The 22,737-nt window shown below is 38.1% G+C and overlaps 2 long non-coding RNA genes across 2 annotated transcripts; one reads left to right on the forward strand and one right to left on the reverse strand.

The window, feature by feature from the left end:
• Positions 1-15,885: 15,885 nt before the first annotated feature.
• Positions 15,886-16,872, reverse strand: LOC145559766 (uncharacterized). The gene is made up of 2 exons (XR_014092934.1): positions 16,638-16,872; positions 15,886-16,041 (listed from the first exon to the last, which is right to left on the reverse strand). It is a non-coding gene; the product is annotated as an uncharacterized LOC145559766 (long non-coding RNA).
• A 725-nt stretch (positions 16,873-17,597) lies between these two features.
• Positions 17,598-18,629, forward strand: LOC145559767 (uncharacterized). Its single transcript, XR_014092935.1, has 2 exons — positions 17,598-17,890; positions 18,485-18,629. It is a non-coding gene; the product is annotated as an uncharacterized LOC145559767 (long non-coding RNA).
• Positions 18,630-22,737: the final 4,108 nt, after the last annotated feature.

Here is a 22,737-nt window from a genome sequence, read left to right on the forward strand (position 1 = left end):
AATATTATGATTTTAAAAATAAACGAGCATGGCTTCGATACCGCTGTTGGGATTTGGTAAGTCCAACTTACCGCGGAAACAACCCCGACCAAAAGAACCACTCGCAATTAATAAAACCATAAAGCATAACAAATAAACATAAAAGGATAAAATCGGAATTTACCTTTGACGTGTGCTTCGCCCGACCTAATGGGCTCTTACTTGAAAGCTTTAGCTCCGAAAATACCGAGCCTCCAACGGTATCCACCCACAAAGGACGAACACCGACTTTTTAGGTCCGCTACCTAGGAGTTAGCAAGGTCCGACCAAACGTCCACCCGCAAAAACTACTAGCGACTTTAAAGCTTTAGCTCCGCTCACACGAGAGCCTCCAACGAAAGTCCACCCGCAAAAACTACTAGCGACTTTAAGGTCCGTTACCTCGAGGTTAGCGAGGTCCGACCAAAACCCGAGTATTATGTGAGTTTAAGAGTTTTTGCTAATGCAATGCTCTATTGAACTCCTATTCAAACACTCTTCCCAAAAACCCAAGATGGGTATTTACAAGTAAGAGGGAGAGTGGGAATTTTTATCCCATCAATGTGGGAGTCATGATATTCCATAATTTATTTTAAATCTAAATTAAAATAAATAAGCAAACTAATAATAAATCTACAAGTGGCACTATCATATGTAAAGGGTGGTGAGGACCACATGGAGAGTAGGGGACCATACTTGCTCCCCACTCAACGCTCTCCTTGTGCCACATGTCCCTCACCCCACTTGATTTCCATATACTCCCACTTGCTCCCCTAGTACACGGCCCTATGGCCCAGCCACAACCCGCCTAGTGCCCAGCTCGTGCGTGCGCTGCTAGCACGCACGGCTTGCGGCAGCTAGTTGCTGCTAGCACGCTGCTATATGTGGCGGCTAGCATACCCCAGTCGGTCGTGCATGGCTCGGCTTGGTGCGCTTGCTAACCACCTATGCTAGGACATTTTTGCCCCTAGCACTCGGATACTTGGGGCACTCCGATGCTAGGGGTATTTTAGGAAATATTGGCGATTTATTATTATTTGCGCGCCTCGTCATTTAGAACGCTAGGCGACGAAGGTCAGCGCCAGGCAACGACTTCGTCGTCTCGTGCTGGTCCAAAAATCAACGCGCTTTTCCACGCGTTATTACCTGTTACACCGGTTGCAGGTAATTAAGCGTCCGAGAAGTTTTCGAAATTAGATTTAATTTTTTTTATTCTGAATAAAACATTCTTTTTTAAAATAATAATTAATAGTCCCTCCTAGATCATCGGGCCACCTTTAAAAATCATTGGGCCTAATCTAATTTAAATCCATAACTTCCTCATAAGTCATCGGAATTGGGCCTATAATATATCATTGGAGAGCTCTTTTCTAGCCCGATCCAACTACACTATTATTGGACCTTTATTATGGACCAAACCAAATTGGACTGACTATTTTTCATATATATGAGTAAGCAAAGAAATATTTTTAGAAAACTGAAAGAGAAATATTTTAATAAAAACATCCTCATAATTAGACTTTGGACACTTTCTCCTCGTTTTATAATCAAATAACGCGAAAGGTAATCATCACTGGGTTTGGTTTTGGGGAGACACATTTGGGTGTCTACAGATGCCCCCACTTTGACTGAAATTGGAGAAACATATGTTTCAAAAACAAAAGTTAAAGTAACAATAGGGATGGAAAATGATTCAGAACGTTCTGCAATCCCAAATCATTCTTATAACGCCGAAATATGCAAACTAGCGTTAGTTAAAACTGATAAGAGAGTTAAGAAATGTGTATCTTGCCCCGTCTAGCATACGTCTCTGTGGGTAACCGATTTGTTGTTGTTCTTGTTATTGTCACAACTTTCCACAAGCTAGGGTACGCCATCTTGCTGCTTTGTTGGTGATATGCTCACGCGTCTCTGAGCAAAAGAGCATCTTTTGTTTGACGATCTCCCTCAAGCTCTACGCCCGTAACTACCTCCAATTTCCGTTGTGATAGTCTTCTGCAAGCCAGAGAAAACTATCAAAGATTGTTTCGCCTGAAACGATCTTCTACCGCCTTGTGACCATCTTCCACAAGCAAGGGAACATGATTGGAGATTGCTTCGCCCGAAGTCATCCTCAATTGTTGCGATAATATTCCAAAGAAAATTAGTGAAGATCAACTCCCGTCGATCCTTAAAGCTCACTTGAACTTTGCTGCCGTGATATTTGCTGAATTTTCCACAGTGTCAATATGTCGGCGCTTTTTGCTGCTTGTGAACCATTATGTCGGTTCTTTTGTGATGAGCCAATTACTTAATGTCATTATAATCGAGCCGATTACTTAATGTCAAATTGCTTATAAGGGATAACTGGCGTACTAAGGAACCCGAAATTTCCACATAAGGTCCACCTGTTCTGTCGCCACACCAGCGCACGATGGAAAGCATCGTCGCCGCATTTTTTCTCCATCGCCAGGCAACGAAGGCCTGCGTCTGGCAACGAAATTGTCGTCTGGCGAAGGATTCAGGTTTTTAAAATAAAACCCCTTTCTTACCCATTTGTCGTGAACGCTGCTGCTACTTGCTCATTTTCACTTGGAAGTTCAAATCGCTTGTTCTCGCTCGTTTGTGCACCAAATTCACTCAAACTTGTTGCAAATCAAATCTTTTTTCATCTATTTTCCGGATACATGTAAGTTTTTCTCAAACTTAACCTAATTTTGGCTGAATTTGGATGTTTTCCTTAAGCGGGTATTGAAAATTTTGAACCCATTTTTGCTTAATTTGCTTTATTTATCAAATTTTATGCCTTGAAATTGTTGTATAATGTTAATATATCATGTTTAGAGTGTTTTGAGACTTGATTCACTCAATTTGGTGAAGGAACGAGCATTTTGCCATTGTTGACCCTCTTAAGTTCGTGAGAGCAATGTGACATGTTCTTTGTATTTTTGTTTGCCATTTTTATCAAAATTTGTCACAATATTTATCATAATATTGCAAGAAATTGTTTGATTGGTGAATTTTTTCTATTTATGCTTGGTTTGAAATTGTGCTCTGTTTTAGTACTACGTATTCTGTTTTTGCGAAGATAGTATCATGCGGCTAGGCGAACCTTATATACTAAAGAACTTTAATTTTCTAGTATTTTGCATAATATAGAATGGCTAGACAATGAGGCTGGGGTTCTTGTTCTCGTTCTAGGGAGACTCGTCGGGAGGACAACCCCGTAGGCACCTCCTCTTCTCTAGGGGAGTTTCCAGAGTGGGATGGGCACACTCTGTATTTCGTGCCATTGTCCCATATCTCGAAGCGTGTTCGCCGAGGGATTGTCAGCGGGAGGATCCGCAGCCATGGTTCGGGCAACACGACCATCGGCTCTCTATACGATACCTATTTCCGAGACGACGTCGGTCTATGTCATTTGTGGGAGTCATGTCGCCTGACTCCTTTGCTGCGAGCCACCCGGGCTATGTACTCTTTTGGACATAGCAACCTTGTAGTCCGGTCTTTGTTGGAGTTCTTTTGGGACACCACAAACACTTTTCACTTTCCTTGGGGTGAGCCGACTGTTACTCCTACCGACTTCAGTCTTATTACGGGATTGAAGTTCACTTCTGTCCCTCTCTCTTTTGATAGCAATATCGCCGTCTTCTCTCCGGAGGTGCTGGAGCTGTTGGGCCCTATTAATATTTGGGCTCGTGCTGAGGCTTACCCGATGCATCTTAGCACTAGATGCATTTGCCGGAGTACACTTGCTATTGCTTTACAGGATCCTGTGACCACCCCAGAGCAGCGGGTGCGCATTTTTTCTCTGATCCTTTTGTCAGGGACCTTTTCTCCTGACAGGTAGTCGAGTATTGCTCTACTACCTACCTACTGTTCGCGACCTTGCTTCAGTCAGGTCGTATGATTGGGCCAGCTTGGCCTATGCTAACTTCCTGGTTGGACTGCGGCTTTCTAGCCGTCACATCTCCTTCGAGGGAGACATTGCACTTTCCATCTTTTGGAGATTCGTAGAGGTACACTTTAATCCTTTTAAAGTTAGATCTAGACTTATTTTAGCATCTATTGACGCATTTTTTTCTTGCGTAGATCTGTATCTACGAGTACTTTCGATCTCTTGTGCCGGCGAGACCCTCGCCTCGCGAGCTCCCTGTTGCTGCTAGTTGTGGAGATCGTCATAGTGTGAGGTCACTTCTAGGCGCATTCGAGAGTTGATCCTCTCGATATGTTTTCCTTTTTTAGATGCTTGCTCTTTTATACCTTTATTAGGATTTTGTCTCATAAGTGTGCATTTTGTAGGAGTTGGCCATAAAGTTTCGGCCGTGGACCGATTTTGACATTCCCGCGCTTGCTGCGCAATACACTGCTTAGCGTCGCTATTTTCAGGGGATGTATGAGGTTGCGGTGTATCTTGGCGAGAGAGAGGCTATTCAGCACTCCTCGGAGACCTTTGTTGTTCCAGCTCGCCCACATCAGCATATGATAAGGCAAGGTTGAGGACTTTGGCGAGTAGGACGCTAGAGGGCACGCCTTGGCGGACGCACGCTCGTCCGGAGCTATGTTACACGGAGGCTTTGCTACCGTTCTTGGCTCCACCACCTGTTTTGCAAGAGGGAGGAGATGAGGTATCCTTTATTTTGCTCATTTGTCTTTTGTGTAGCCCCCAAGTAGATGTTAACTACTCAGTTTATCTTATAGAATGCGCATGCGGAGTTTGTCGCTCCACCTGTGTCCATCACCTATCAGGGGGTGTATGGCCCTGTTGAGGAGATGATTCCCTTAGCTCCTCCAGATAGTCTCTTTATCGAGCAGTCGATACCACAACGTCAAACTTGGGTAAGTCATTTATTTTCCTTTTTTTTATCTACATTTATATTGTCAATCGCTTCTGACTTGTCTTTTGACAGTTCTCTCGCGAGGTGGTGACGATGATGGCTAGAGGCTTGGACGCCTTTCGTCACCAGCTGGTGATATTGAGGGATCGAGCTTCTTGTCGTCGTGATGACACTACAGAGGTATCTTTCTTACTTTTAGTTTATGTTTTGATTTATTCACTTTGCATCTGACATGACTTTTTTTTGTAGGGGCAGCCTATTCTTCCTCATACTTGGCCGAGACCTGAGGCTAGGATAGAGAGGTCCAGCTCGAGGCATCGTCGTACCTCGTCTAGGGGTGAGGGTGGCCGATCGGAGGCGGCTCCTCCTAAGAGACCGACTGGTTTGAGCTCTTCCTCTGAGAGTGCACATACTAAATCAGCCGGCCAGGGAGGCATATCATTGGCTCAATTAGGGGGTGGTGGGACGTACGAGTTTGGCTCGTCATCGCAGCCGCCGCACCCTCAGCCATTGGCTATTGAGCATCATAGCGAGCCGGGATGGGCTGGTCCTAGGCTGCCAATTCCGACTGGTGGCGATCCTAGGACTGGTGAGGGGCACACTCCGCGATCCTCTTTGTTCTTTGATGCTTTGGGAGTGTCTCCTCATTTGCGTCCACCGGCAGCTTAGCTGTACTTGTGCTTTTTATTTGACTGATAGGACTTTGCTAATTTATATGACTTTTTTAGTAGACTCATTGTATATATTAGACATATTGTATATAAAACTTTATTATGCTTATATTATCTTTGTAATTTATTTTTTATTTTACGTGCATGTGAGTGTGTGCAAAATATTGTGACTAATTTTTGCGCAAAAAATTTCCGTCATTTTTATTATTAATGGAGGGTATCCGACTTTCTCCCCCAAAATGAAAAAAAAAAATAAAATTTTGACTAACATAAGCCTAAAATTAATTAAGCTTAAATTAATCAAAAATACATTTGAAAGAACGAAGGCAAAACATAAAGTCAATGCACAAAAATTGAGACGTAATTGAAAAAAACATATGGTTGGATAGCGCAAATAATCTGATCGTCAAACAGACTTTCTGTCGCACAACGCTGGTGTCGTTGCTAGGCAACGAGCCTCGTCACCAGACGCTGTGCCTGTCGTTTGGCGACGAACTCTTTTTCTCCAAATCCTTTCGGGAAACAAACTGCATCAGTTTCGTCAATAAATAGCCCCCAAATCCGTCGAATTCTGTATATTTAAATCAGATTAAAATAATAGTTTTAGCTTAATTCTCTTTAAGAAATCATGTCTAAGAGTTTTAGTGATTTTACTCGTGAGTGGTGTCGTTCTTTGACTGCTAAGGAGAGAAAAGAGCTTGATTTCATTCACATGGGAGGTATCTATGGTATTAAGGGGGAAGATATAGACAGATTTTATTTATACCGCCTTAGAATATTGGGATCCAGACATACATGCTTTAGATTAGGCTATGATGAAAATAGTCCTTTACCTGAAGAATTTAATACCATTCTTGGCTTTCCCTAGCTCCATGGATCTTGCGGTAATTCCTAATGTTAGTGAGTATTATTTTAAAGATTTTGAGCGCTTCTTTAACCTGAAAGACCGAGATCTAACAAATATTGTAGATGGTAGCGTAGTTAATCTAAAAGAATTTGCACGCCACTACTTTGATAGACCGTATTCTGAATCTTTTCATGTTTATAGAATGAGGGCTTTTCTCTTTTGCATGCTTAGCCAATATCTCCTCACTAGTGGTAATAATCGTGAGGATCAAGCAATATTAGTGTCTGTGATGGAGCAAATTGAATCAGGGAAAAATCTAATGCCATTAATTGTTGGAGAAACAATGCTTAGTTTGGATAAATTAAAGAAAAATCCAAAAGCACCATTTCGAGGCTCTCAAATTTTATTAAAGGTTGAAAAATAACATTTTTAATTACAGAAATAAAAAACATATATTTTTGTATAGTAATACTAATTATTTGCATCGAATTTTTGCAGATGTGGCTAATGGAGAGACTAGAATGAATTAGTCCTCCTGACAATATTGAAAAATATACTCCAAACTGCTTTGTGAGGCGAAAGAAGCGCTTCTCTATAAAGATGGGTCGCCATGAGTGGAGCAAAATATTCGCCTCTCGTGATTTTGCTATCAAATGGGTCATCCCATGGTGGAAAATTGAGAAGATGGTTGGTGTCAACAAGAAACCCTTTTGTCGTCTTCAAAGCTTAACTAAGATGACTTTTTATTATCCCTGCAGGGTAAAAATACAGTACGGTCTTATTCAAACAATTCCTTTTATAGATCTTTGTCATCCCTATGAATTCCCTGTTTCTCAAGAAGTAGAGAGATTTGACACTTATTGGAGTGCTAGGACTTTATGGGAAGTGGTTATGTAAAAGACTCCTCCTTCTTTGCCCAAGGATTTGAAGAATTGGCTTCTTAATAAGCCTAAAAAGGACAAGAAGAAAGATCAAAGTAGAACCAATGTGAAGACTTGTCTAGGTGACAAAATAACTTTTGTTAAGGAACGTTTAGGTGAAAGATTTGGGTTCAAAACACCTATGATGCTTAAGAAGAAGGACACTAAAGGCAAAGAGAAAAGAAAAGCTGACTCTTCAAAAAAGAAAGTTTGGGTGGAAAAGAAACATGGCGTCCTAGCTAAAGGAGAAACTATTTACTCCAAGATTAAATGTAGATCCTCTAAAGGATGCCTACTAGCTAAAGTGATGGACGATGAAGAAGAAGCTGACAAGAATTGGAAGAGAGGAAAGAAAGAGAAGAAAGATTGAAGCATTGCTTAACTTCCAATTTATTAGACAAATTTAATTTTTTAGTCAATTTATTTTATTAAGCTTTTATTTAAATTCCATCAATAATGTAATTTTAATTTATTTTATTAATGCAAGTTTCAGCTTTTTAAAATTAAATTAACATTTACATTACATGTTTTATTAAAACAATGAAAACACTTAATTTTTTCTGAAAATATTCGAGTACGGAAGTCGAAAATTTTCGAAATACACCGAAATTTTCCCTGTTTAATGTGAAAAAATTGGCGTCAAATTTTGATCCCGTTGCCAAACGCTAGTCTCCATCGTCTAGCGCTGACTTTGTCGCCAGACACTGCTGCTCGACGCAGGGTGCTGGCTTCGTTGCCAGGCGACAATTTGTACTGGGAACGCTCATGCATATTTGTGATAATATCTTCGAACGGACTTGCTAGAATGCGAGGTTTATAAAAATTAAAGTGGCCGCACCCTATAAGGGTTGCCTACGTATCCTTTCCTAAGGAATCAGGCCAAACGCAGCTCTCTTGAGTGTCCTACTCAAGTAATTATGGGTAGTACTTCTTAAGTTGGTCAAGATTTGTCATGTTTGAGAACTCATTTCCATCCATATCAGTAAGTTTTGCAGCTCCTCCTGATAGGATGGTTTTGACAATGTATGGTCTAGGCTAATTGGGTCTAAACTTGCTTCTTAGATCTAAAACATTTTTCCTTTATGCTTTCAGGACCAAGTCTCCTACTTTTATATTTCTTGTCTTGACTTTCTTGTTGAAGTGTCTAGCCATACGGGTTTGATTACACTGAGTATGATGTAGAGCCTCTAGTCGCTTTTCATCAAGTAGATATAGCTCTTTATACCTCACTCTAGTCCATTCTACCTCATCGAGTTTACTTTCTAGCGTGATGCGTAGGGAAGGTATTTCTAGTTCTACAGGTTGTACGACATCCATTCCATAGACTAAGGTAAATGGCGTATTTCCTGTTGACGACCGAATTGACGTGCGTGCGATAACCCCACAGGGCAAAGTGGAGTTTATCGAGCCAATCTTTGCAATTTCTGTCATCTTCTCGATGATTGTCTTTAAATTTTTATTGGCTGCTTCAATGGCACCTTTGCGTGAGGTCTATAAGGAGAAGAATGATGGTGTTTAATGCCATAATTTTGTAACAATTCTTCACATTCTGCTTGAAAGTGAGTTCCATTGTCATTTATCATTTCATGTGGGACTCCGTATCGACAAATGATGTTTTTGTCGATAAAGAGTGCTACGTTTTTTGCAGTGAGTTTAGCATATGATTTTGCTTCAACCCATTTAGTGAAGTAGTCAATTTCTTCTAATATGTATTCATGGCCTCCTATTCCTGGAGGAGTAATAATTCCAATGATGTCTATTCCCGATGTTGAGAATGGCCATGATGATGTATAGGTGTAGAGGAGCGATGGAGGAACATGTTGTAAGTTGGCATATATTTGGCATTTAAGGCATCTTTTAACATATTGATGACAGTCCGTAATCATGGTAGTCCAATAATACCCTTCGCACATTATCTTTTGGACTAGCATCTTGCCGTTTACGTGTATTCCACATACCCCTTCGTGGACTATTCTCATAGCTCTTTGGGCTTCCTTTTTGCCTACACATAGAAGAGCTCGACCTTTAGGTACCCTTTTGTGTAGCTCCTCGTTAATGAGCACATATTAGGAAGCCAAAAGTCTTAAGGCTCGTTTTGCGCCCTTTTGTCAGCATGGGGTGGATATTCTCCCTTTGTGACATAGTTGAGGATGTCCGTGTACCAGGGTTCTTCCTGTTCTTCTTATTCCTCTTAGGTTACTTCATCATCCTCTATTACTTGGATGTAATCTGGTTTATGCCTCTTTTATATCGTTAAAGGCATTTACTCGATTTCCGTAGGAATCCTAACCATTGAGGCTGGTCTTGCCAAGGCATCAGCAAATTAATTTTCTTCTCTAGATAGATATGTGTATTCTACCTTTTCCAGTTTGTTTGTAAGAGTTTCCAAGTAGGTTTGGTAAGGGGCTAAGCTTTCACTCCTTACTTTCCATCTCTTAGAGATTTTATTGATAATCAGCGAAGAATCCCCGAAAATTCGAAGTTTCTTTAATCCCAATGCCAATGCTGTTTCGAGGCTTACCACGCATGCTTCATATTCTGCAGTGTTATTGTTAATGTCGAAATCTAGCTTTATAGAGATTGGAACATGTTCTTCTTTTGGTGATACCAATAGAACTCCTACACCATATCCCTTTTGGTTTGAGACTCCATCAAAGTAGAGAGTCCAAGTATCATCTTCTGTGACCATCAAGTCTTCGTCTGGAAAATCGTTCTCATGTATGGGCGTGGAGTCTTCTATTGAAAAATCCGCTAAGAAATCGGAAACCACTAATCTTTTAATGGCCTTTTGAGGCATGAATCTTACATCAAATTGGGCTAGGTTAACTATCCATCTTGATATTCGCCCATTTAAAGTAGATTTCTCGAAAACATACTTGAGTGGGTCCATTCGAGATACTACAAAGACTGTATGAAGGAGCATTTAATGTCTTAACTTGGTTACGGCCCACACCAATGCGAGGCACAATTTTCAAGTGGTGTATAGCGTATTTCATACTCGAGCATCTTCTTACTTAGGTAGTAGATGACATTTTCTTTTCCTTCTACTTCTTGTGCGAGCATAGCCCCCATTGTCTCCTTGGTGACTGTTAAGTATAACCTAAGAGGGATTCCTGGGAGTGCTTGTGCTAATACAAGAGGGTTAGCTAGATAAGCTTTGTTTTTCTCAAACGCTTTTTGACAACCATCATCCCATATTACCGGTACATTCTTTTTGAGTTTATTGAATATTGGTTCACATATTGTTGTCAACTTTGATATGAACCTACTTATGTATTGCAACTGGCCAATGAATCCTCGAATTTGCTTCTCAGTTTTAGGCGGTGGCATTGACATGATTGCATTAATCTTGGTTGGGTTATCTCTATTCCCCTAGAGCTAATGACATATCCCAAGAGTTTTCCTGAGGTAACTCCAAAAGAACATTTGGATGGGTTTAACATCATGTTATATTTTTTTAATCTTTCACAGAATTTTCGTAGGTCTACCAAATGCCCTGGTCGATCCTTTGATTTCACAATCATGTCATCTACATAGACTTCGACTTCCTTCTGCATCATATCATGAAGTAAAGCAGTCGCTGCTCGTTAGTAAGTGGCACCCGCGTTTTTCAACCCAAATGGCATTACCGTGTAGCAGTAAGTGCCCCAAGGTGTTATGAAAGTTGTCTTCTCCATGTCTTCTTCTTCCATGAGGATCTGATTGTACCCTGCGTATCCATCCATGAATGAGAGAAGCGCGTGGTTTGCTATATTATCTACTAGAATATCGATGTTTGGTATGGGGAAGTCGTCCTTTAGACTTGCCCTATTTAGATTTCGATAGTCGACACACATTCGTACCCTTCTATCCTTCTTCGAAACTGGGACTACATTTGCAACCCATTCGGGGTATTTGGATACCCTAATAAAGCCTTCTGTTATTTGTTTTTGTACTTCTTCTTTCATCTTAAGAGCCACGCCGGGTTTCGTTCGACATAACTTTTGTTTTACAGGTTTCAATCCTAGCCACGTCGGGTTTCGTTCGACGTAACTTTTGTTTTACAGGTTTATCTATTAATGCCTGGCATATCTTTATATGACCAAGCGAATACATCGATAAATTCTTTTAATAGATTAATAAAATCGGTTCTTTCTTCTTTATTAAGTGTTAGTCCGATTTTAACTTCTCTTTTAATGGTTGTATCTTTTAAGATGTCAACCGTTTCAGTTCCTCTATTATTGGCGTTTTTATTTTCGAGTATTTTCATTGCTTTAATTATTTTTTTGTCACTTTCATTGTTAGTTAAGCAATGCTCATCATCTTGAGTTGAAGAATTACACGAGAAGTATGCAGAAGAGGACATATTATTAAACTCTGAAATCATTACATCAAATAAAGAAATGTCCGTTGGGACTTGATTATTGACTATCCTAGGGGAAGATACTAAGGAAGAAGAAGAGGGTGCTACAACTAAGGACTTGGAAGACTCGATAGGGGAAGACTCTAACTCAGACTCTGAATTAGACAATTCATCGAACATTGGCCCTTGTCCGGTTGTTATAGAGATCTTTCTTCCGCTTGGGGTGGTCACTTTCACGGTGTTTTGCCACCCTTGAACTAGACCCTCTGCCAGAGTGATAAGTTTGGAGGGATCAAAGCTATCACTCTGTAGTACTGTTTGAATGAGCGAGGAATTGTCTTCAATGCGCTTTGGCTCATTCTTTTCGTACCCAAAGAGAAGTCCAATGACATTAAAGTCAAAGCATGGGGGTGCCTTTTCTTTATGGATGGGAGTCGGGACATCGTCTATGAAATTGCAATCCAGAAATATTTCGAACCCAAGTTGTCTTATCCCATTCTTGACAAAGGGTTCGGGGAATTCGTAGCATGGATAATCCTCTCCCTCTTTAATAAATTGTCCATTTAGATTAAGAGGGTAACGATCCATTGGGATTGCTTTCTTTTGGGTACGAGCGTTTCTACGTGCATTTGCCTTTTCTCGGGTTCGCTTAAGATCTTCTAGAGTCGGTTCAGGTTGTCCTATCTTTTAGGGAGGCCAGGTTGTCCTATCTGTTTTGTTATTCCTTTCTTCTTTCAAAGGGTCATTCCCGGAAAGTGTTCTTGTTTTTAAAGATAGCATTCACTGTCATATTGGAGTGGAGGTCGTAGTAAAGAGGGGTCCTTTCATCTTACTCGATTAAGGAGACCTCTTCGTTAAAGCCCCACAAGTCCTTGTCATCTTCATCGTGCTCCACGTTTATTATGGGATTTTCAATAGCTTTGATCCTCATTAGTGAATCATCGATTTTGATAGGGATTCCTCCAACTATGACCTTCACTTGTTGATGAAGGGATGAAGGGACGACCTTTAGGTCATGAAGCCAAGGGCGTCCCTACAATAGGTTGAAAGAGGCTTTAATGTGAACCACTTGAAACGTAGTGGCATGTTCTATGACTCCCGCCGTCACATTCATAATGATAGTACAAGAGCTTGGCGACGAGTGTTGTCATAGGCTCTTATTCCCTGTGTGACGGAGACAAATCTTCATTTTTTATCCCTAACATCCTAGCGGTTCGGAGTGGACAGACGTTTATTGCCGATCCGTTATCTACAAGAGTCATTGGGACATTCATTCTCTTGCAGACTACCGTGAAATTAATGCTTTTTGTGTTTATCACCTTCTGGAGGTAAGTCCTTATCAGAAAAGGTGATTAGATTTATAGGACTAGGAAGATCACTCGTGAGAAAGTTAGCTAACCCCTTATGAGTGGTTTCAGAATCTATTCCTATTTTGTCCAAGGCATTCATTACCTCCAACCTATGTTGATGGGAGGTAGATAGGAGTTTCCATACATTCATATCGACTTTGGTCTTTTTTAGTTGCTTGACAACTTTGTTGTCTTCTATGATAGGTATGGGAACTTGCTGAGTTGTAGGGATAGGTTGTTGCACAGTAATGGGAGGTTGCATTCTCCCGGACCTTTGAGGACATCTGTGGGTGAATCCTCTTCATCCCAAATGGCGTCTACTAGATAAAACATGGAGAGTGGAGTCTTTTACAAATCTTTGAGGTAGACATCCTCATCATCGCTGTCCCAAACTCCATTAATGGTAGCATCTTTTTCTTGTGGAATTTGGACTATCTTTTTATCATCAATCAGTTTCTAAATTAAAATTTTAAATTTAAAACAGTGTTTTATTGTATGTCCCCCTGATTGGTGATATGGACGGTAAAACCTATCCATCCTCTTTAACGATTCAAATGGTCTCATCGAGAGGTTTACTTTTGCCACTCTCAGAGAGCATTTTAAATATGTTTGCATAGGTGGTCCCAATTAGTGTGTAGGACCTATATCTCCTTATAGGTGTTTCAACTACTTGAAGAGAGAACGACTTCTTAGTAGTTGGTGCTACCTCTTTGTTGACATGTTTCTTTTGTTCTTGTTCATCGCGTTCAAGAATCTTTCTACACACGCCTAGAAATTTTTCCACTGAATATACAAGGAGCAATATGTCTTCTTTACTGAGCAGTCGTTGCATTGGGGATGGTTCACTCATGGCGTTGAAGAATACTTCTTCTTCTTCTTCTTCTTCTTCAAGGGCATGAGTTTCTTCAATTAGTTTGATCAAGGATGAGGGGTCAACAGAACTTTCCTCATCAGAGATAGCCAAGGAATCTAAAAGGGGTGCATTGTTGATGCTTGGATTCTTACTTGCAAAAGGCACTGGGAGTTTTTAATTGTCTATCAAGTCTTGGATAGCTTCCTTTAGCTTCCAGCAACTCTTACTAAGATGGCCCCTGCCTTAATGGTATTTGCAGTGTGCATTAGGGTTCCAGTTAGGTGATCTCTTTTCAACTGGTGGATCCCCAAAAGGTCCAATGGGAGTTATAAGACCTTTTGCATGGAGACAGTCAAATGCGATGTCATAACTCATACCAATAGAAGTAAAGTTCCTCCTAAATGGTTTCTTTTGTCCCTGATTGTTCATAACAAGGACTTCATTCAAATTAAAGGTGCTAACATTATTTGAGTGGGTAGTTTTGGAAGAAGAAGGATTATTGTTCTTCTTTCCTTTCCAGCCACTGTTGGAGTTAGTGTTAGCAACTTTTTGTTTTGCAAGGTCGTCTTCAATATTTATTCCAATGTCATAGACGACCTTAAAGGTATTCAAGTTGCTTTGGTACTTGAGATGCTTAGAGTATTTTTCCTGGAGATCTTTGATGAACATTCTCACAGACTCTTTTTCGGTAGGGACCTCAATCATCTTAGCAGAGGTTTCCCTCCACTTATTAAAGAAAGAAGTAAAACTTTCATTCTCTTTTTGTTTGAGTTTTTTAAGTTCCCTATGATCAGTTTCAACTTGAATATTGCATTTATACCTATCAATAAAAGCATTCAAAATGGCTTCCCAAGTAGAGGTTTTCTCTTTGTCAAGGGAAAAAAAGAACCATTGCTGATAGACAGTTTCTAATGATAAAGAAAACAGTGTATGGAAAATTTTCTTATCTATCCCTTTAATATTCATTGTTGTTTCAAATGCTCTTAAATGGAAATAGGGATTGTCTGTTGCTTTAAATTTATGGATGTGTGGCACTGAACTTTTGTGGAAGAAGTTCTTTGTCCACCAAGACCCCTTGTGAGCTAATGCCTTGGAACCTGTAATCATTGGATATCTTGCTCATACTTTCTTGCATGAGCTCCATTTGTTGTTGCCTTACAGGATCAATAACTTGAAGAGCTATGTTCTTCATCAAGTTAGTGACGTTGGCTACATCTTTCTTGAGTTCATTGACTTCTTCTTGAGTGGCCATGATCTTCTTAGCTTTCCTTTTCCGAGTAATGGGTTTGTCAAAAAAAAGTATCTGAACGAAAGTGTTGTCTTTCATTAGCCGCCCTTCTTTTCTTGACCAAGCGCTGTAAATTAAACCATTTATTTATTTTAATTACTTGACTCGACTTTGACTTTGACTTTATTTATTTTAAAAACAAAAAAGCAAAAATGGGATGTATTTTTTTAAGAACAAGTAAGGAATTAACAAATATGGTTTTAATGGAGGATTAATATTCGACTTACCCCCCTAAAAAACTGACAAAAAGACGCGCATAGAAGACTCTCTAGACATAGTCAATATGTGACATGTTATGTGTGTGCTTTATTAGTGAATGTGAGTGACATACTTTGACTCCTTTGTGAGACTATGGGACTATGTGCCTAGACTCAATTAAGGACTTAACATAATTACTGCCATTAATAAATTGACACTACCACAAAATAGCCAATAGAGGACGCCTGAAATAGGCAATATAGAACGCCTTAGAGGCGTACTTCAAGTGGGGTGCCTTATAAAGTATACGAGACGCCTCTTTCGGGCGTTCTATATTCTATGCAAAATAGAACGCATATCCAATATAAGCGTCTCTAATTATAGGTACAATATCTATAAAAAACAAGGAAAATAGAACGCCTGTGTTGTGTTAGGCGTTCAATATTATTGCATAAAAGAGAACGCCTATGTTAGCTAACAATTCTCTTTTCCTTATTTTTTATAAAAAAAAATAAATTTAAATAATATTACAGTGCAATATAAATACAGTGTACATATCAAAATACAGAATCACGAGTAATATACAATTCATATAGTAGTCAATTTAAAATTAAAAAATCAACCTTACATAATATTGTATAAAGTACAATTCAAGTAAATTATACGAAGTACATAGTAATGGAGAAATAAGAGATAAATTTAAACAAATAGCTAATCTTCATTTCTTCCCAGGTATATCTGCATCAATCAAAATAAAAAACAAGAACAAAATCATTATCAAAATTCATAAGATAAATAAAACTACAAAAACTAAAAATCGAACTCAATATACCAAAAAAAAAAAGGTACTAGTCAATATTGGAAATCAGAGGTCCTTACTAATTTCACTAGTATTGGCAGATTCAAAAGCTATTTGACATAATTTACAGATCAAAATATATAAGTTATGAATAAAGCATATAAAAATCAATAATGGAGAAACAACCAAGAGAGCAACAATGTTAATGGAAAGCCATGGATGTCAGATGCAAAAAAACGATTCTCGAATTCGTCGTTTTAAATACTTGATAATCTTTCAATTCTTCATGACAAATTTGAGGATTGCTTGTAAATATCCTCTGAATTCTTTCAATCATCACGCCCAAAATATGAAAACTTGAAAATAAAGTTGTGGGTAAAGATAAACCAAATTATAAGTATAATTTGATATTACCCCCACAATGAAAATGTTTAGATCAACTAATTCTCAACAAAATGTAAACAATTGCAGAAATAAGAATGAAAAATTAAGGGGAAAATTTGTGAATTGAAAAATTAAACTAATGAACTTTTACCTGGGGTTCGTGAATGATGAACAGTAAGAATTGTGGTCGCGATAAGCGGCAACGGACGACGGTGGAAGATTTGATAGAATGGTTGCTCTTTAGGAAGATGTTGAGGTAGATGAATCGGTGATAAATTTTACTTTATTTTCATTTTACAATATGAATCGGTGAAAGAAATAGAGGAATGGAAGAACAAGAGGCGTGTGTGTAACTGACAGAGAGGAGGAAGATGTTGAGGTAGATGAATCGGTGCATCCGGACTCATAACCATGGACCCTCTTTGACTAACCCATATCCTGAACTTTAGAGATGGTTAGGTTGCAAACTCATTGCATCATATCGTGACTATATGACTACTTGTGCATTATTTGTTGTGCATACTCTATGTGTTTTTCCTAACCGTTTGTTTGACTTGTGTATAAGTTAAATAAAAATAATAATAACTAAAAGGGCTTTGCTAATTTAATTAATAAATTGATCAAACTGGACTTAGTACGACATTTAGGCAAATCCCTTTAGAGCAAAATATTGGAACCAGACCCAGATTGATGTTCTATAACGGCGCAAAGCTCTGGATTGTGGCGCCACACGCTAGTGTCCGGCGCTAAGCGACGATCCCGTCGTCTGGCGTTGGCTGTCAGCGTCTGGCGACGGTCCTGTCGTCTGACGACAGCCATTAATCTTGCTCGAGTCTTCACGATATGTTTGTCTAATTAATTTGCTAATACATTTTAGTCACACTACCACAAAAAGTGGAAAAAGTAACGATTAATACAAAACTGTCAAGTTGCTTAGGCGTTCTCTAGAATTATATAGAACGCCCAAGATTGATGAACGTTTTATATGTAAAATCATATATAACGCCTATCCTACCTAACAACTCTATTTGATTATATTATTTTTTTTTTTAAATGTGACTTAATAATGGAACGCCTTGTATGGTTAACTGTTCTATATGAGTAAAAAAAACTCCGCCTTTTATATTAAATGATTACAATTTATTTGAGAATTATTATAAAAATAAAAAATAAAAAAATCAACAACTAAACCTTACCCACCTCCTCTCTGTCAGTTACACACACGCCTCTTGTTCTTCCATTCCTCTATTTCTTTCACCGATTCATATTGTAAAATGAAAATAAAGTAAAATTTATCACCGATTCATCTTCCTAAAGAGCAACCATTCTATCAGATCTTCCACCGTCGTCCGTTGCCGCTTATTGCGACCACAATTCTTACTATTCATCATTCACGAACCCCAGGTAAAAGTTCATTAGTTTAATTTTTCAATTCACAAATTTTCCCCTTAATTTTTCATTCTTATTTCTGCAATTGTTTACATTTTGTTGAGAATTAGTTGATCTAAACATTTTCATTGTGGGGGTAATATCAAATTATACTTATAATTTGGTTTATCTTTACCCACAACTTTATTTTCAAGTTTTCATATTTTAGGCGTGATGATTGAAAGAATTCAGAGGATATTTACAAGCAATCCTCAAATTTGTCATGAAGAATTGAAAGATTATCAAGTATTTAAAACGACGAATTCGAGAATCGTTTTTTTGCATCTGACATCCATGGCTTTCCATTAACATTGTTGCTCTCTTGGTTGTTTCTCCATTATTGATTTTTATATGCTTTATTCATAACTTATATATTTTGATCTGTAAATTATGTCAAATAGCTTTTGAATCTGCCAATACTAGTGAAATTAGTAAGGACCTCTGATTTCCAATATTGACTAGTACCTTTTTTTTTTGGTATATTGAGTTCGATTTTTAGTTTTTGTAGTTTTATTTATCTTATGAATTTTATAATGATTTTGTTCTTGTTTTTTATTTTGATTGATGCAGATATACCTGGGAAGAAATGAAGATTAGCTATTTGTTTAAATTTATCTCTTGTTTCTCCATTACTATGTACTTCGTATAATTTACTTGAATTGTACTTTATACAATATTATGTAAGGTTGATTTTTTAATTTTAAATTGACTACTATATGAATTGTATATTACTCGTAATTCTGTATTTTGATATGTACACTGTATTTATATTGCACTGTAATATTATTTAAATTTATTTTTTTTTATAAAAAATAAGGAAAAGAGAATTGTTAGCTAACATAGGCGTTCTCTTTTATGCAATAATATAGAACGCCTAACACAACACAGGCGTTCTATTTTCCTTGTTTTTTTATAGATATTGTACCTATAATTAGAGACGCTTATATTGGATATGCGTTCTATTTTGCATAGAATATAGAACGCCCGAAAGAAGCGTCTCGTATACTTTATAAGGCACCCCACTTGAAGTACGCCTCTAAGGCGTTCTATATTGCCTATTTCAGGCGTCCTCTATTGGCTATTTTGTGGTAGTGATAATAGGCCTCTACTTTATTCTGATCGTATTCATGTGCACTTTCTGACTAACATAAAATCAATAGGTTTACCCTAAATCTGTTTATCTATGTTGGTTGAATATTAATGCACAAATAAGACTATTACTGGTGATCACTTGAATTATAATCACATTAACCTAAACATGATTATTAATTATCTTATTAAGCGTGATTACAAGTACAAATTCCCTTTAAACAAGCATAAAAGGCATGATCAAGCAATATCATAATTAATCATAATCATTATAATCATAATTAAAATAATAATATTAAAGCATAATAATATAGCAAGATCCTAGGCATGATACTGACAAGATTAATAACAAACCCTAGCATATCACTAAACATCAAAGATTAAAGATTTATCCCTAACATGATACTAACATGATATTAGGAAAGAAAAATAGTAAGCATTCTTTTAATCATTCTTGCTATTAGAAATATTAATTAACCCAAAACATGATACTAGGAAGTAATAAAACATCCTAACATGATACTAGGAATCAATAAAATAATCTAAACATGATTTCTATATCAAAAATCAATAAAACAATTATATCAAAAGATCAATAAAACAATTAAAGTACTTACTTCGATACCTCGTACCTCTTTCTAATAACAAAATACACGCGTTAGTGACAAGGGTTGGACTAGGTCGTTGGACTAATCCTCCATAAGCCAAACAAAATTTATAAACACTTAACTAACCTAAATACAAGTGTAGAGGTAAGTCAAGGGTCGAACCCAAAGAAACAGTAATGTCTAAGTGCTTTCAATTATGTGCCTAAGCAAGGTCGAAGTCTAAGGATAAAAGGTGACACTAACAACTACTTAAACGAAGAAACCAAACAAATAGGAATCAATATAATGAAACACTAGGGTTTAGGATCCTCAAATATTAGCAATGAACATAGAAAATTGGGATAGGAAGTTGACTAAGTCGAGTGACACGAGGGAAAATCAATCATGCAACCAAAAGAACATATCAGGCTATTTTCCTAGAGGTCTAACTAGAGTCAACTACGATAAACTCTAGCTAGGAACGTCACAAGACACCTCAATCGTTAAATGCAAGCCACAAATCAATGGTCCGTATCAATGTGAGCCTACAATGCAATCTAGTGTGAATAACTAGGGTGATCAAGCCTAAATCAAACACACATATGCACATAATCAATCAACCAATTTAATCACATCATCAACTCCATCAATTATCCCCCAATTTACATCTATCCATCACATCATATAAGATCACCATCACCCTATTAATCAAACTACTCTAGCAATATCATCAAATCAACAAACAACTATAGAAGAAAAGAATCAACACTCAAAGAAGAACAATTACTCTAATCAAAGATCAAAGATCAAAATCCAATCAAAACAAATCAAACAATAATTGAAAACAATAATTGAGATAGAGTTTAGAAATGCTCATTGATAATAGAGAAGATCTCCAATATAATTGTCACTATTGAATCTTCAATCTCTCAATCACCATTGAAATTCCTCACTTTCTCTCTCTAAAATCTACTCCTAAAACTAACCCTAAAACTAGAGAGAGAAGCTCTCCACTACGCTAAGAATATGATCAAAATCTAATATGAAAACTTATTCTCAACTTGCCCCATAAATCGGGTCACAAAGATATTTATAGAGGCGCAAAAACACCAAAAACCGAGCAACAAATACCCAAGGAGGGCGCGCCCGCGCAGCAGGGTAGGTGCGCCCGCGTCAAAGGGTGGTGCGCCCGCGCCACCTTGTGGTGCGCCCGCATCCAAGTTCTGCGCGCCCGCGCTTCTCTGGGTTTCTTCGAAATTCTCGCGGCTTCTTGCGTTTGCTAGGGTCGCACGACTATGATGATGATGAACACTAGGAGTGGCAGTAGCTAATGCTCATGATTAGTGGGTACACCACTTCTTAATGGTAGCACGACATGAGAGCGCAAGAGCTAAGACTTGGAATTTCCACTTCCTTGCATCTTGAGCTTTCCAAATGCCGTGAGCTTGCTCTAAAGGCTTTCTCCACCTTAGTAGATCACCAATATCAAGACCTGAACCTTGTACAATACCTACAACCACGAAAATAGAGCAAATAAAGGAGAAAACGGTAGAAAACCAACGAAATACACAAAAACTACAAAATAAGAGAGGAAAGGTAAAACTAAGCAACAAAGCATAAAACTAAGCATTTAGTGAGCAAGAAAGCTATGAAAAGAGGATGAAATCAACCTAAATGCTCATCAAATGGGTGCCATTAATGACACCCATCAAATGCCCCCAAGCTTATCTTTTGCTCATCCTCGAGCAAAACATAACAAAGGGAGTGAAAATGACGAGCTTATTCAAACAAGCTAAAGAGGAGAAGAGACAAGAATATACACTAACCAACTTTCGTAGGAATCATGGTCAATTTTAGCAACTAAAAACAAGCCATTTAAACCCCTAGATCGCCGTAGAGGACGAGTGATGCTCTCGTAAGGGTTTCCTAAGAGTTTAACCCATAACTCTCATAATAATACAAACAAGGCAAAGCACGAAAAACAAGTCAAAAGGAAAGCAAAACAAACAAATGTTCATGAAAGGACTTTTCCAAATGTACAAGCACAAATGAATGCAAATCTTTCTAAACAAGTAAGGGAGTGCACGTTACAAGATAACCAAGGTTTATTGAAACATAAATATGCTAAGCATAGGAACTAGCTTTCACAATCCACTTTCATCCCAAACGATCTTACTACGTTCTTCCTACTAGTCTCATATCAACCTCTAGTGAGCATCCCAATGATTCCTCGAAGGAACCGGAAAAAGAGAATTTTTAGGCTACTTGATTTCTTGACTATGCATCCCTTCTCCTTAGGCTAAAACTCACATTTCTCTCCACCAATGAATGACTCAACCACTTAGGTCAAAAGGTCTTTCCTCAAGGTTGTAACGTTAAGGCAAAAGGATAAAGGTAGGCTAATATTTAAAATTTGGTGGTTAAACTAAATTGTGAAGCAAAGATTGCGCATTTCTTTACCCATAACCAAGTAATCACCAAACAAAAACAACAACACCCCCAAGCTTATTCAAAGCTATAAATCACAAACATATACACCATAACCAAGTAATCACCAAACAAAAACAACAACACCCCCAAACTTATTCAAAGCTATAAATCACAAACATATACACAAAAAGCGTGAGAACGCTTCCCCCCAAGCTTAAATTGAGCATTGTCCTCAATGCTCAAAAAGGAAGAATACTCACATCAAAATATTTTTGCATTTTTCATTTTTCACTTTTTTTTTCTTTAATAGTGCTTTGCCTCGCCTCTTTTAACTTTGGATGGCTTTTGAACTTTGCACTTGCTTTGTCCTTGCCTTTTTTAACTTTGGACGGCTTTTAAATTTATTCACTTGCCATTATTCACAAAAATATTCAAAACACAATCTTGCATTCATTTGAACCAATAACCATACTAATACACCACAAACTCCAAAGGATGACCATTTGCTTCACAAAAACCAAAAATGGAACAAAAAGAAATAAAGGCTCAAGAATCTAAAGATGTGGCTTGAAAAGAAGGGAAAAAGCTCAAATGGTTAGCAAGTAGGCAAATGTAAACCCAAAAATAACAAAAATGATGAACACTATCCTAGAAAAACAAAAATTACCACCCCGAAAAGATGCCTTTGTCCTCCCTAAATGGTTCAGTCTCGGTCTT

This window comes from Chenopodium album, chromosome 9 (genome assembly GCF_948465745.1).
Source record: "Chenopodium album chromosome 9, dcCheAlbu1.1, whole genome shotgun sequence".
Classification (NCBI taxonomy): Eukaryota; Viridiplantae; Streptophyta; class Magnoliopsida; order Caryophyllales; family Amaranthaceae; genus Chenopodium; species Chenopodium album.